Here is a 14,252-nt window from a genome sequence, read left to right on the forward strand (position 1 = left end):
TGGCTCTCTATCAACTGCAATCAGAACATAACCAGTCTAGAAAATATGGCTTATACTGTATGTACTGTACTAGAGCAGGCGTACACTATAGATAGATGTACACTACCTCTGTACTTTTCCATATACAGTCTGAGGTCACAGAAGAGGCAAAGATAAATCATGCTATCTCTGCAATAGCTGGTGATTAGGCCTCAGGCTATATCATTCCTGTTTGATCACAGCATGTAGACCTATTAGAGAAGCGCTAAAAGCACAGAATGATGTTAATGTAGCCACGGGACATGAAAAATAACCATGCACTCTATTCGACCTGATACACCTCATCCCTTATTGTAGTATATACCGTATATCCTTAAATGGGTGTGTAATTACTCACTTGTTCAGTCAAATAGAACTCATATCCTTTCAATACACCTTCATGGGCCTAAAGGACTATGGAGGTCAATGGAGATTGCTTTTGATTGTATTAAACAGGTCGCTGTATAGGAAAGCCTCTCACGTTTACTTTGAATGACTGGGAGATCCCCAGAAGGAGGGTCTGACCAGTGTCGCTCAACTTTGTACGTGTTCCAGCTCTTTATAAACATACAAACAATGGGGGCATGAGAAAAAAGAGCCTTTCACTCCTGGCCCCTACGGCAACGTAAAGTAGGACACTTGGGAGAGTACGATTTCTCCCTTTTTCTAAGGGCGCAAAAGGACCAAAACCCGGGATATTGTCGGTTGGGACTCTGGGAAGGGCGTAAGGTTTTTGATACTCCATTGAGTCTCTAATCTGGCCAATGAACAATGGGGTTCTACTCGTATTCACCCTGGCTAACGTGTGTCCCAGGTGATTGAGTACACATGATTTGACATTGTGTGAAATATTTGAGACGCATGAGTTAATCGGTGTTTGAATATTACCTGTGACACGGAGGTTACTAAACAGATGACTTCACAGGGAATGGATGGCTAGGAATGGAATTGTTTATTTATTTACAAAATACTTGAGCTTAGATATACATTTATGAACACTTAAAGAGAAAAGACCCGGAAAACAAAGTGGGTGTTCTACTTCCTAACTTTAACCAGATGTTTAGCCAAAAATAACCCTACTACGGATGATACATAATTGCATAACCATATGATTTTGTCTTGTGTTACACTCGACTTAAAATATTTAAGTTCTGCATTGTGTTACGGATAACACCTGGAAACCTATAGTGTTGTATTAAAATCCGCTAAAAACCTACATCCAGATGATAGATCTGAACAGATCTTTGTGTCTACTTAATGACAGCACTTAATGACAGAGTGTAATCTAGAACCTAAAAGGGTTCTTTGGCTGTCCCCATAGGAGACCCCTTTGAAGAACCCGTTTTGGTTTCAGGTAGAACCCTTTTGGATCCAAGTAGAACCCTAAAGGGTTCTACATGGAACCCAAACGAGTTCTACCTGGAACCAAAAAGGGTTCTACTTATGGGGACAGCCGAAGAAACCTTTTGGAACCCTTTTTATTTTTTGAGTGTAGCATTAGAGTGTGTTGTGTCCACCTGAAGACAAGCATTAGAGTGTGTTGTGTCCACCTGAAGACAAGCATTAGAGTGTGTTGTGTCCACCTGAAGACAAGCATTAGAGGGTGTTGTGTCCACCTGAAGACAAGCATTAGAGGGTGTTGTGTCCACCTGAAGACAAGCATTAGAGTGTGTTGTGTCCACCTGAAGACAAGCATTAGAGGGTGTTGTGTCCACCTGAAGACAAGCATTAGAGGGTGTTGTGTCCACCTGAAGACAAGCATTAGAGTGTGTTGTGTCCACCTGAAGACAAGCATTAGAGTGTGTTGTGTCCACCTGAAGACAAGCATTAGAGGGTGTTGTGTCCACCTGAAGACAAGCATTAGAGGGTGTTGTGTCCACCTGAAGACAAGCATTAGAGTGTGTTGTGTCCACCTGAAGACAAGCATTAGAGTGTGTTGTGTCCACCTGAAGACAAGCATTAGAGTGTGTTGTGTCCACCTGAAGACAAGCATTAGTGTGTTGTGTCCACCTGAAGACAAGCATTAGAGTGTGTTGTGTCCACCTGAAGACAAGCATTAGTGTGTTGTGTCCACCTGAAGACAAACATTAGAGTGTGTTGTGTCCACCTGAAGACAAGCATTAGAGGGTGTTGTGTCCACCTGAAGACAAGCATTAGTGTGTTGTGTCCACCTGAAGACAAGCATTAGTGTGTTGTGTCCACCTGAAGACAAGCATTAGAGGGTGTTGTGTCCACCTGAAGACAAGCATTAGTGTGTTGTGTCCACCTGAAGACAAGCATTAGAGGGTGTTGTGTCCACCTGAAGACAAGCATTAGTGTGTTGTGTCCACCTGAAGACAAGCATTAGTGTGTTGTGTCCACCTGAAGACAAGCATTAGTGTGTTGTGTCCACCTGAAGACAAGCATTAGAGGGTGTTGTGTCCACCTGAAGACAAGCATTAGTGTGTTGTGTCCACCTGAAGACAAGCATTAGAGTGTGTTGTGTCCACCTGAAGACAAGCATTAGTGTGTTGTGCCCACCTGAAGACAAGCATTAGTGTGTTGTGCCCACCTGAAGACAAGCATTAGTGTGTTGTGCCCACCTGAAGACAAACATTAGAGTGTGTTGTGTCCACCTGAAGACAAACATTAGAGTGTGTTGTGTCCACCTGAAGACAAGCATTAGTGTGTTGTGCCCACCTGAAGACAAGCATTAGAGTGTGTTGTGTCCACCTGAAGACAAGCATTAGAGGGTGTTGTGTCCACCTGAAGACAAGCATTAGTGTGTTGTGTCCACCTGAAGACAAGCATTAGAGTGTGTTGTGCCCACCTGAAGACAAGCATTAGAGGGTGTTGTGTCCACCTGAAGACAAGCATTAGTGTGTTGTGTCCACCTGAAGACAAGCATTAGAGTGTGTTGTGTCCACCTGAAGACAAACATTAGAGTGTGTTGTGCCCACCTGAAGACAAGCATTAGTGTGTTGTGCCCACCTGAAGACAAGCATTAGTGCGTTGTGCCCACCTGAAGACAAGCATTAGAGTGTGTTGTGCCCACCTGAAGACAAGCATTCGTGTGTTGTGTCCACCTGAAGACAAGCATTAGTGTGTTGTGTCCACCTGAAGACAAACATTAGAGTGTGTTGTGCCCACCTGAAGACAAGCATTAGTGTGTTGTGTCCACCTGAAGACAAACATTAGAGTGTGTTGTGTCCACCTGAAGACAAGCATTAGTGTGTTGTGCCCACCTGAAGACAAACATTAGAGTGTGTTGTGTCCACCTGAAGACAAGCATTAGTGTGTTGTGTCCACCTGAAGACAAGCATTAGTGTGTTGTGCCCACCTGAAGACAAACATTAGAGTGTGGTGTGTCCACCTGAAGACAAGCATTAGTGTGTTGTGTCCACCTGAAGACAAGCATTAGAGTGTGTTGTGTCCACCTGAAGACAAGCATTAGTGTGTTGTGTCCACCTGAAGACAAGCATTAGTGTGTTGTGTCCACCTGAAGACAAGCATTAGAGGGTGTTGTGTCCACCTGAAGACAAGCATTAGTGTGTTGTGTCCACCTGAAGACAAGCATTAGAGGGTGTTGTGTCCACCTGAAGACAAGCATTAGAGTGTTGTGTCCACCTGAAGACAAGCATTAGAGTGTTGTGTCCACCTGAAGACAAACATTAGAGTGTGTTGTGTCCACCTGAAGACAAGCATTAGAGGGTGTTGTGTCCACCTGAAGACAAGCATTAGTGTGTTGTGTCCACCTGAAGACAAGCATTAGTGTGTTGTGTCCACCTGAAGACAAGCATTAGAGGGTGTTGTGTCCACCTGAAGACAAGCATTAGTGTGTTGTGTCCACCTGAAGACAAGCATTAGAGTGTGTTGTGTCCACCTGAAGACAAGCATTAGTGTGTTGTGCCCACCTGAAGACAAGCATTAGTGTGTTGTGCCCACCTGAAGACAAGCATTAGTGTGTTGTGCCCACCTGAAGACAAACATTAGAGTGTGTTGTGTCCACCTGAAGACAAACATTAGAGTGTGTTGTGTCCACCTGAAGACAAGCATTAGAGGGTGTTGTGTCCACCTGAAGACAAGCATTAGTGTGTTGTGTCCACCTGAAGACAAGCATTAGAGTGTGTTGTGCCCACCTGAAGACAAGCATTAGAGGGTGTTGTGTCCACCTGAAGACAAGCATTAGTGTGTTGTGCCCACCTGAAGACAAGCATTAGAGTGTGTTGTGTCCACCTGAAGACAAACATTAGAGTGTGTTGTGCCCACCTGAAGACAAGCATTAGTGTGTTGTGTCCACCTGAAGACAAGCATTAGAGTGTGTTGTGTCCACCTGAAGACAAGCATTAGAGTGTTGTGCCCACCTGAAGACAAGCATTAGTGTGTTGTGTCCACCTGAAGACAAACATTAGAGTGTGTTGTGCCCACCTGAAGACAAGCATTAGTGTGTTGTGTCCACCTGAAGACAAGCATTAGTGTGTTGTGTCCACCTGAAGACAAACATTAGAGTGTGTTGTGCCCACCTGAAGACAAGCATTAGTGTGTTGTGTCCACCTGAAGACAAACATTAGAGTGTGTTGTGTCCACCTGAAGACAAGCATTAGTGTGTTGTGCCCACCTGAAGACAAACATTAGAGTGTGTTGTGTCCACCTGAAGACAAGCATTAGTGTGTTGTGTCCACCTGAAGACAAGCATTAGTGTGTTGTGCCCACCTGAAGACAAACATTAGAGTGTGGTGTGTCCACCTGAAGACAAGCATTAGTGTGTTGTGTCCACCTGAAGACAAACATTAGAGTGTGTTGTGTCCACCTGAAGACAAGCATTAGTGTGTTGTGCCCACCTGAAGACAAACATTAGAGTGTGTTGTGTCCACCTGAAGACAAGCATTAGTGTGTTGTGTCCACCTGAAGACAAGCATTAGTGTGTTGTGCCCACCTGAAGACAAACATTAGAGTGTGGTGTGTCCACCTGAAGACAAGCATTAGTGTGTTGTGTCCACCTGAAGACAAACATTAGAGTGTGTTGTGTCCACCTGAAGACAAGCATTAGTGTGTTGTGTCCACCTGAAGACAAGCATTAGTGTGTTGTGTCCACCTGAAGACAAGCATTAGAGTGTTGTGTCCACCTGAAGACAAGCATTAGAGTGTTGTGTCCACCTGAAGACAAACATTAGAGTGTGTTGTGTCCACCTGAAGACAAGCATTAGTGTGTTGTGTCCACCTGAAGACAAGCATTAGTGTGTTGTGTCCACCTGAAGACAAGCATTAGAGTGTTGTGCCCACCTGAAGACAAGCATTAGAGTGTTGTGTCCACCTGAAGACAAGCATTAGTGTGTTGTGTCCACCTGAAGACAAGCATTAGAGTGTGTTGTGTCCACCTGAAGACAAGCATTAGAGTGTGTTGTGTCCACCTGAAGACAAGCATTAGTGTGTTGTGTCCACCTGAAGACAAGCATTAGTGCGTTGTGTCCACCTGAAGACAAGCAATAGTGTGTTGTGTCCACCTGAAGACAAGCATTAGTGTGTTGTGTGCACCTGAAGACAAGCACTAGAGTGTTGTGTCCACCTGAAGACAAGCATTAGAGTGTGTTGTGTCCACCTGAAGACAAGCATTAGAGTGTGTGTAGTGTGTTATTGAGAGGGTGGACAGATCCACTTAGGAACAGCCATTCACAGTCACTCAATTTGCCAAAAGGGTGCCACAGGAAAACAATTACATTAACTTGAGCGTTTCCTCACAAGCCCTGCGTCTTAAAAAGCAAAAGAAAGCAACAAGAAAATGCTTAATAGATCCACCATTACATTTTAAAAGCCGTCCTACTCTCCCGAGACAAGGCAGGGTAGGCTGTTAAAAGGGAGAGAACTGCTAACGATGACTCAATCGCCACTAAGGAGACCAGCGGCATTGAGAACTCGTGACGAACTGGGGGCAAGCAAGGCGAGGGAGTGAGGAGTGGGTAGACCTACGTACGTATGGACAAATAATCTGGGAGAGCATTTTAGTGCATGGTCTAAAAATAAATACATAAATAGGTTAATAAATAAATAAATCATGTACAAAAAGCCCATCTTCCTGCGACGCAATTGCTCCAGAGAGAGAGAGAGAGAGAGACGAATAGAAGCTAGATGAGTGGGTTCAGTGGATGTGTGTGTGAATGCTGAGGTAGACGAAAGAAAAGCAAGGTCTTTTGACAGCTCAAGTAGATGTAAGCGCCGAGGACATCCTGTTCCACTGTGAGGTCAAAATGATGCTCTGGGGTGTAGATAATACGTTCAGAGAGCGAGAGAGCAACATGGAGGAAGGAAAGAGGAGAGGAGATGCTGTTGGAATTGTCGATGCAACATGTGTGCCAATATGTGGCAAGCATACATATACTGTAAGCCTTGTTTATACCTGCTACGCTTTGTCCTGATCTTATCCACATTCTGATTGTGCTCACATTTTTTGGACAGGTGTAGACGATTAAAATACACATTGTGATCAGATCTTCCTAACCAGACACACACACACACACAGATCTGTATCACCTGGCCACACTTGCAGTAGCTTTCCCCTCTCAGTTTCTTAACACTCCAGCATCGTAAACAAACAACACCCGACAGGCTGACTACCCTCATTTCACCTGTCTAACCCTAAATCATTTCCCATCACTCCTCTTTTACACTTCTTTTCTTTGGCCCATTTTCTCTCACCAAATCAATCTCTTATCAGGACAAATGACTAATGGTACTGTTAGCTGGCAGGCTCAGTCCCTTTACTTACCGAGGAGAAAAAGGTGACAGAAGGAGCACTGACAGTCCGTGTCGAGTCATACAGTACAGTCTTTTGGTTTTACTTGCTTACCAAAGGAATAGCAGGATCCTGTTTCCTAAGATTTAATTATACATTTTGTTTGAGTTTTTGCCAGCAGAAAGGCAATTTGCAAGCCCTCAAGAAACCTATGAAGCTAAACAAGTAGCTATATAATTAATATCTTACAATGCAATGTCTTACGTTATTAATGGATGGCCTTAAAAACCCATAGCATGCAAATTATATCTTCATTTGCCTGCAAAGTATATCTAGCCTTACAGCATGTAACCTGAATATTAATCCCTCAGTCTGGAAAATAGGCTACTGTAGAATATTTACTCCCTGTTATGTGTCTATGCTACAAATCACTATGTCTGTAAATCAACAGAACAGGAGTGGTGTGAGTGGGTCAGAATACCAGCACCTTCTATGAAATGTTTTTCACATTCTAAAAGCTTATGTAGCATTGTCTGTCTGACCTCAAGTTACCTGTGTAGTCAATCAATGTATCACATTTGTAGGACTACTGTAAATCTCCGTCCTTTAGCAACAACACTCATTGAGATACAATTTACTTACAGGACTTAGTACACTCTGTGCTTGTATGAACTGTGTAGGATTTAGGGGTTTTCCAAGTGAGATAAAGACCACATGATCAAATGATGATGCGATGGTTAGACATTAAAACAGACATAAATAATACATTCATTTGCTTTGTTTGTCAGGGTTCTGGAAAACACGCAATTTAATAAACAGACCAGCTTACCAACTTCACACATTTCCCATAACCACCCTCTGATCTCTTTAAGCCTCTAAATCTAAATGCCTAGATAACATACTGTACGCATAAGTCGCATAAACACATTACATGGATCAGCATTGCACTCTTTCTGTAGCTGTGCCAACACGTATGGGATACATATCACTGAAAACCTCGCAGGAACTTGGCTCGCCTCTCGATTTTAGAAGTATGCCCGAAACTTCTAATCACGCCTGTCTTTTTAAGAGACACTTCTAAGCCTCTCCAAGGATCTTATCTCAGGAATGAAAATGCCAGCAACGATTGTTAATTAGTGCACTTGTGCAGTGGAATAATGTCCATGTTGAATCACAGCTTATACCCACAGGACCACTGTGCCAAAATATAATGAGGGTTTTCCAACAGCATGCCAACCGGTCCACACTTTCTTGTAGGTTCTTGCACTGGGCTGTTCAGGTCATACCAAAGAGCTATTGGTAGGGCTGTGGTGGTCATTACATTTTGTCAGCCAGAGATTGTCAAGCAAATCACTGCCGGCCTCATGGTAATTGACCATTAATTAACTAACATAAACACATTTAGCATCTCCTGGCTTCCACTGATGCAGACCTTAGGAACATCTACATTTTAAAGAGTCAAATCAAATCAAAATCAAAATTTTATTAGTCACATGCGCCGAATACAACAGGTGTAGGTAGACCTTATAGTGAAATGCTTACTTACGAGCCCTTAACCGACAGTGCAGTTAAAAAATTTATGGATAAGAATAAGAGATAAAAGTAACAAGTAATTAAAGAGGAGCAGTAAAAAATAACAATATAAAGGGGGTGCCGGTACAGAGTCAATGTGGAGGTAGTATGTACATGTAGGTAGAGGTCCTCCTATATGCTTAATTTAGAGTTATTTAGTTTAGTTGTTATACAAATGTCGGGTTATATGTTTAGATTTTTAAGAAATTCTAAGGCTGCATGACGAGACTCTAATGATGATTTGAAAAAAGTTGCATGAAAGGCATGAGCTTTGCTTTGATCTTGCGCAGGCTGCACACACTTCATCAGTCTCTCATTCACAATTTGACAACTAGATCCGTGATAATATTCTCACCAGGCCTCGAATTTCCCGGCGGCATCCCTCTTGTGTGGCCATAATGCCCCCTAAAAAAATCCTGGCCTTTTGCAGCCAAAGTGGCTGTTGTGCACTTGGGCTGAATATAATAATTATTACATGATTCCATATGTGTTATATCATAGTTTTGATGTCTTCACTATTATTCTACAATGTAGAAAATAGTAAAAATTAAGAAAAACCCTTGAATGAGTAGGTGTGTCCAAACTTTTGACTGGTACTGTATGTACGTGTGTTAGAAGGGCATGTCATGAAAACAACAAGACCTGTGGGGGGTCCTGTTCCCAGAATGTCATAAAAAAAATCTGACTACAACAAAATAACGCACACTCAGTGCTGAGCAACAGACTGACTGTGTGGTCTATAATATAACCACCTAAAATATGGTGAACGTTCATCTTCGGGGCAGCAATACCTGCCAGTTTCTTTGTTTTCCAAAGGCCCAACTCCTCATCCTTGCCCTTTCGGTGTGAAAGACTGTTTACATATATCTCTTTTACAAGACACTTGCATTAAAAGCTGATTCATGGTCTCCTTGAGGCGTTGGGTTGGAAACCATAAACAGCAATATTTCTGGGCTGAGAGGAGAAGAGGAGAGCAGCGGGCAGGAGACTTTATTATTGTTATCTTTTCTTCTCCATTAGGCAGGGATGGAGGGAGCGGAGGGAGAGAGAGGCAGGATGTTTGGGGAGCTAGCCGACGGGCCCTTTTATGGGGCCACATTTCGCACTCAATAAACCTTGTTTCCACTTTATTTGGACTCCCCCCAAAAAAACACCATGCTGCCAGAGCCACGCTGACACCTCACATCACACAAGAGTGTGTGTGTGTGTGCCAGTTTGTGTGATTGCCAGTGTGTGTTTATTTGACAAATAGCATCTCCAGACTCCAGCATCTCTCCAATGAGTCAATATACCAAAGCCTGAGAAGTCCTGGAACAGACTCCATCCACACAGTCTGTCAATATACTCTGTTGCTTTCTTAGACCTTGGTCTATGTGTGTCTAAGGAAGTCAAGACATCTTTCCAACCAATCAAAACGAAGTCTCACAAACACACAGAGTTCTCAAGCCAAGAAATGTCCCATGCCATTCCCTGAACCACCAATCAAGGATAGACAATACTTAAACCCGGGTCTTACCAACCAATCCAAACCAACCAAGTCTCACAAACATGTACACGCACCGTCCTCCTCAAGCCAAGAAACTTCCCTTCCCTGAACCAACCAATCTTCTGATTATCATAGTAAATGTTTTCTGCTGGCCAACAATCCAGTGATTGTGCATGTGTAACGTTAATAGGCAGTCACGCTCCAGTTCCCTTACAGAAATAGAGCCCATTAATATCATCCTGTCTCCAGGAGACCAAGAAGGAAAAGGAGGTGATGCTGACGGTCTGAAAATCACCACGGAAAACATGAATCTATTGGAAACAAAGGCAGAAGATGTACTGTTCACTCCAATGTAAGGAGATTCCTTTTGAGGAAGGAGCGACAGGTTTGCACTGAAGCCAGAATGTTTTTGTGCCAACTCATACTGCAATAACTCTGATAAAAGTACCTTTTATGAAGGCCTCCCAAGTGGTGCAGTGGTCTAAGGCACTGCATTGCAGTACTAGCTGTGCCACTAGAGATCCTGGGTTCGAGTCCAGTTAAATAAAGGTTAAATAAATGTATAAAAAATAAAAAAGTAATGGCCTACTGCACGTTCTACTCTAACCCTAAAGTCTTAAATGCAAGTGTCAATTTGGAATTTAACTCCGGGTCTAGGCTTCCGGGAAACACCGCAGTGGTTCTGTCAGGTTAACCAGGCTATCGATAAATTCTCCGAAAGCAATCACACCCACCTTCTCTCTGACTCAAACTCTCTCCTCATCCACTGATAACCCCTGTCTTGCTGAATGTAAGTAAGCCTCTATGGTTGAAAAACACAACACGTATATCTTCCTCTACTCGCTTGAAGAGTTGGGATCAGAGCTGGATATAATTGACATCGGAATCTGTTGAATTGTACAGAAAATTAGCAAAAGCACTTAGCTTTGGCCAAGTGCCAATGTTTCGTCATATTCCTTTCACTAGGCGGTGACTTTCTGTTGTACGTTGGAGGCGGCTGTCACCAATTTAAAGCTGTCATCCGCACACAATTGCAATGGCTGGCTGGACTTCTGAGAACCATACTGATGTCTGACCTCTTCTTTCAAGTTTGGATTGAGTCTTCAAATGAAAATGTTTTACAAACTGGTGCCTGATACGCCACAAAGCTGCTGGCCTAAATGTCTCCTCACCCCCTTTTCCTCAGACTTTTATCAGTACACTGTGCTGGAGAGCAGTACTTCTCTCTCGTTTATTGTGTTGTAAGTCATGTGGTTTTGAACATTTGTTTCTGTGAGCCATGATCAGATGTAAATCTCTTCTGCATATGTCTAATTCCTGAAGTTAGCAATGGCAACAAGAATGTCATAGGACAGGGCTACTCAACTACTATTTCAGAAGTCCAGTGACACAAATTTCCTAGGTGGCAAAGGTCCGGATGGATGTCGTTCTTCATTGGCACTGTGGTACAGCGTAGTAACAAACATAGTCGTCTACAACTTATGAAACATGTTGCTGTATAAAATAAATACATTAAATGAGACAATAAAATGAATTACAGCTTCTTATTTTTTTGGAATGTAAACACGTGCATCATTGCTGAAGAACAAACGTGGTTGCACAGGTGTCGAAGCAAAAAAGTGCACCGTGAACCATTGTACATGAGCCTTGAATTATTAAATAATACTTACCTGAAATACAGCGCATGTTTTCTGGAGAACAAAGATAATCATCTGAATGATCAGAAAGTCACTGTGGGCCGTGCAATATTCATGTATAAGCCACTCTGGGCCTTGCTCTTGCATCAATGAGAGAAATTGCTTTCTTTCTGTCTCCTGCCAATGCTTTGAACTTTGGCACAAATGGTGTGCGAGCAACTCAGACAATGGTGCAGGTGTTCATTGGTGAGCCCGGGCGTGGTACTTGTTTTTGAATAAAGTTCATTGAGGAGAAGGCTGATTCACAGCTATATGTGGAGCCAAACCCTGGTCAGGATGTGTAGTGCCAGTTTCTTGAGAACATGGACGTCAGCTGCAGGTACCATCTTTCCCCAGAAAGTAACAGGGTCACAACCACCAGCCTGCTCCTTCAAAGACACCTTTTATTGCAGCGCAATCAACTCCATTTGTAGTTTTGCAACATCTACCCATCTGATCTGTTGTGCTTACCTGGCAACGTTGTCACATTTGTGACCATGAAGGGGTTCTGGATGAGCAGCAGCAGTTATCTTCCAACAGTGAGTCATCAAAGCTCCAATTTCTTCCGGACAGCCCGGACTGCTGTTATCATATCACACACTGTGTTGTTCTGTCCCTGCAGCTTAACATCGTTGATTGAGGTGTGATGCGATGTCGGACAAAAACGCAACTGTTTCCATCTTTTCCTCATCTTCCAACAACTCAGGAAACTGGGTTGCCTTATCACTCTTTTGCGCTGATACGAAAGCTTTGATTTCCTCCCGAATGGCCCAAAAGCATTCCAAAACCCTGCCTTTGCTGAGCAATATGATATTGTCGTGCAGAACTGGCGTTGGCCTCTGTCAGGAAGCCTCGTAGCAGGCGGTGTTATAGGGGTGATGTTGCTCTCAAAAAGTTTCGCCATCGTTGTCATGACCTCAGAATTCTCTTTTCCCAGACTGGCACACAGCACAGATTGATGGGTGATGCAGTGGTATGATGTCAGGTTTAGGGTGGTCCTCTTTCAAACGTGCAACCAGTCCCCTCTCTTTTCCTATCAAGGCTGGAGCTCCATCTGTGGTGATAGAGACCACTGACTTCTGATCTCTCCCCCTTTTTGTCGGCATCCCTTTGATATCCCTCGCGGATATCCTCTCACCGTGTGTGTGCTTCTAGATTTGGTAAGCCCAACAGCTCCTCACAGGATTCCTTCTTTGTTTCATTATACAATCTGACAAACACCAGAAGCTGGGCATTATCAGTGTTTATCTGTTGGATTCATCCACAGCTAATGAAATGCATGATGCATTCTGAATGGCCTCATCAAGTTGTAAAGTTAATAAATCCCCAGCTAATATTTCAGTTCTCCTCATTGCTGTGGAATCAGACCGTGGGATCTGTTTGATCTTTTCTCTGAGCTCATCATTTTGTTTAGCTTCAAGCAAGGTGTCAGCAACTTCACACATGCATTCTTTAACCAAATAAGCGTCAGAATGTTTTTGTGTGTGTTTTCCCAAAACCCAGGCTATCCTCAGTGAACACTCCATTAAATGTAAGGCCTTTGAGTTGGTTAATCTTGTTTGTTCTCACCTCCGTGTTTAGGGTATACATCGGATCGATATTACTATGCTTGGTGTCATAATGGCGCTTAACATTGGCACTTTTCACGAGGGCTACGGACTCGCTTCATATCAGGCACATTGGTTTTGTGCTGGTTGTGGGAAGAATTACGTTTTGTCTACTCGTCTTTGAATATACTGTTTTCGGCGTAAATGTGTGTTTTTTTTAATAACCCATATTACTAAAGATACTGGTAACTTAGCTCCTATCTGCGTTATTAACAGTTGAACCGCGGTCAAATCTTTCTGTTTCTTTCTGCCTGCTTGTCCCGAGGTTCCGCAGAGGATATTTGCATTGATGTGATTTGGTAAGAAATTTTGAAGCTCGCATCCGCTACAAGACCATGGTGCTTGCCTACGGAGCTGTGAGGGGAACGGCACCTCCGTACCTTCAGGCTCTGATCAGGCCCTACACCCAAACAAGGGCACTGCGTTCATCCACCTCTGGCCTGCTCGCCTCCCTACCTCTGAGGAAGTACAGTTCCCGCTCAGCCCAGTCAAAACTGTTCGCTGCTCTGGCACCCCAATGATGGAACAAACTCCCTCACGACGCCAGGTCAGCGGAGTCAATCACCACCTTCCGGAGACACCTGAAACCCCACCTCTTTAAGGAATACCTAGGATAGGATAAAGTAATCCTTCTAACCCCCCCCCCCCCTTAAAAGAGTTAGATGCACTATTGTAAAGTGGTTGTTCCACTGGATATCATAAGGTGAATGCACCAATTTGTAAGTCGCTCTGGATAAGAGCGTCTGCTAAATGACTTAAATGTAATGTAAATGTAAGACGTGGCCCCATGTATTTGAGTATAACCTCGCGATTGAGTTAGACGGGGCACTAGTAGACGTGAGCGTCCCTTCGAGAGAGAAAGAGGGGTTGCTGAGTTAGAGAGGCCGAGGCACCCGGTTGATTTTTGAAAGCTGTCTAAAAATGATTTATTTACTTTTATATAACTAAACGAGATGTTGTTCGGTCCGTATTGACCCTTCTCTGGGTCTGGACTATGACCGCGCTCCGCCAGTTGAATTTGGCTGTCATAGGAGGATGATGTGTGTAAAGTCTTGCAATGTACAGGGCTGGGCTGTAAAACTCATACTTCCCTTTTATAGAAGTGGTATTCCTTATTCCACATGACCTATTAGTGGTTAATAACACATGTACATTGCAAAGTACACCCTGTTGCCTGCCTGTAC

At 43.5% G+C, this 14,252-nt stretch overlaps 1 protein-coding gene across 2 annotated transcripts in view; it reads right to left on the bottom strand.

Annotated features, from left to right (window-relative positions):
* LOC139565653 (ras-related and estrogen-regulated growth inhibitor) overlaps positions 1–14,252 on the bottom strand; it is a 38,901-nt gene that overhangs the window by 18,518 nt on the left and 6,131 nt on the right. The window lies entirely within an intron of this gene.

Source organism: Salvelinus alpinus, chromosome 37 (assembly GCF_045679555.1).
Source record: "Salvelinus alpinus chromosome 37, SLU_Salpinus.1, whole genome shotgun sequence".
Lineage (NCBI taxonomy): Eukaryota > Metazoa > Chordata > Actinopteri > Salmoniformes > Salmonidae > Salvelinus > Salvelinus alpinus.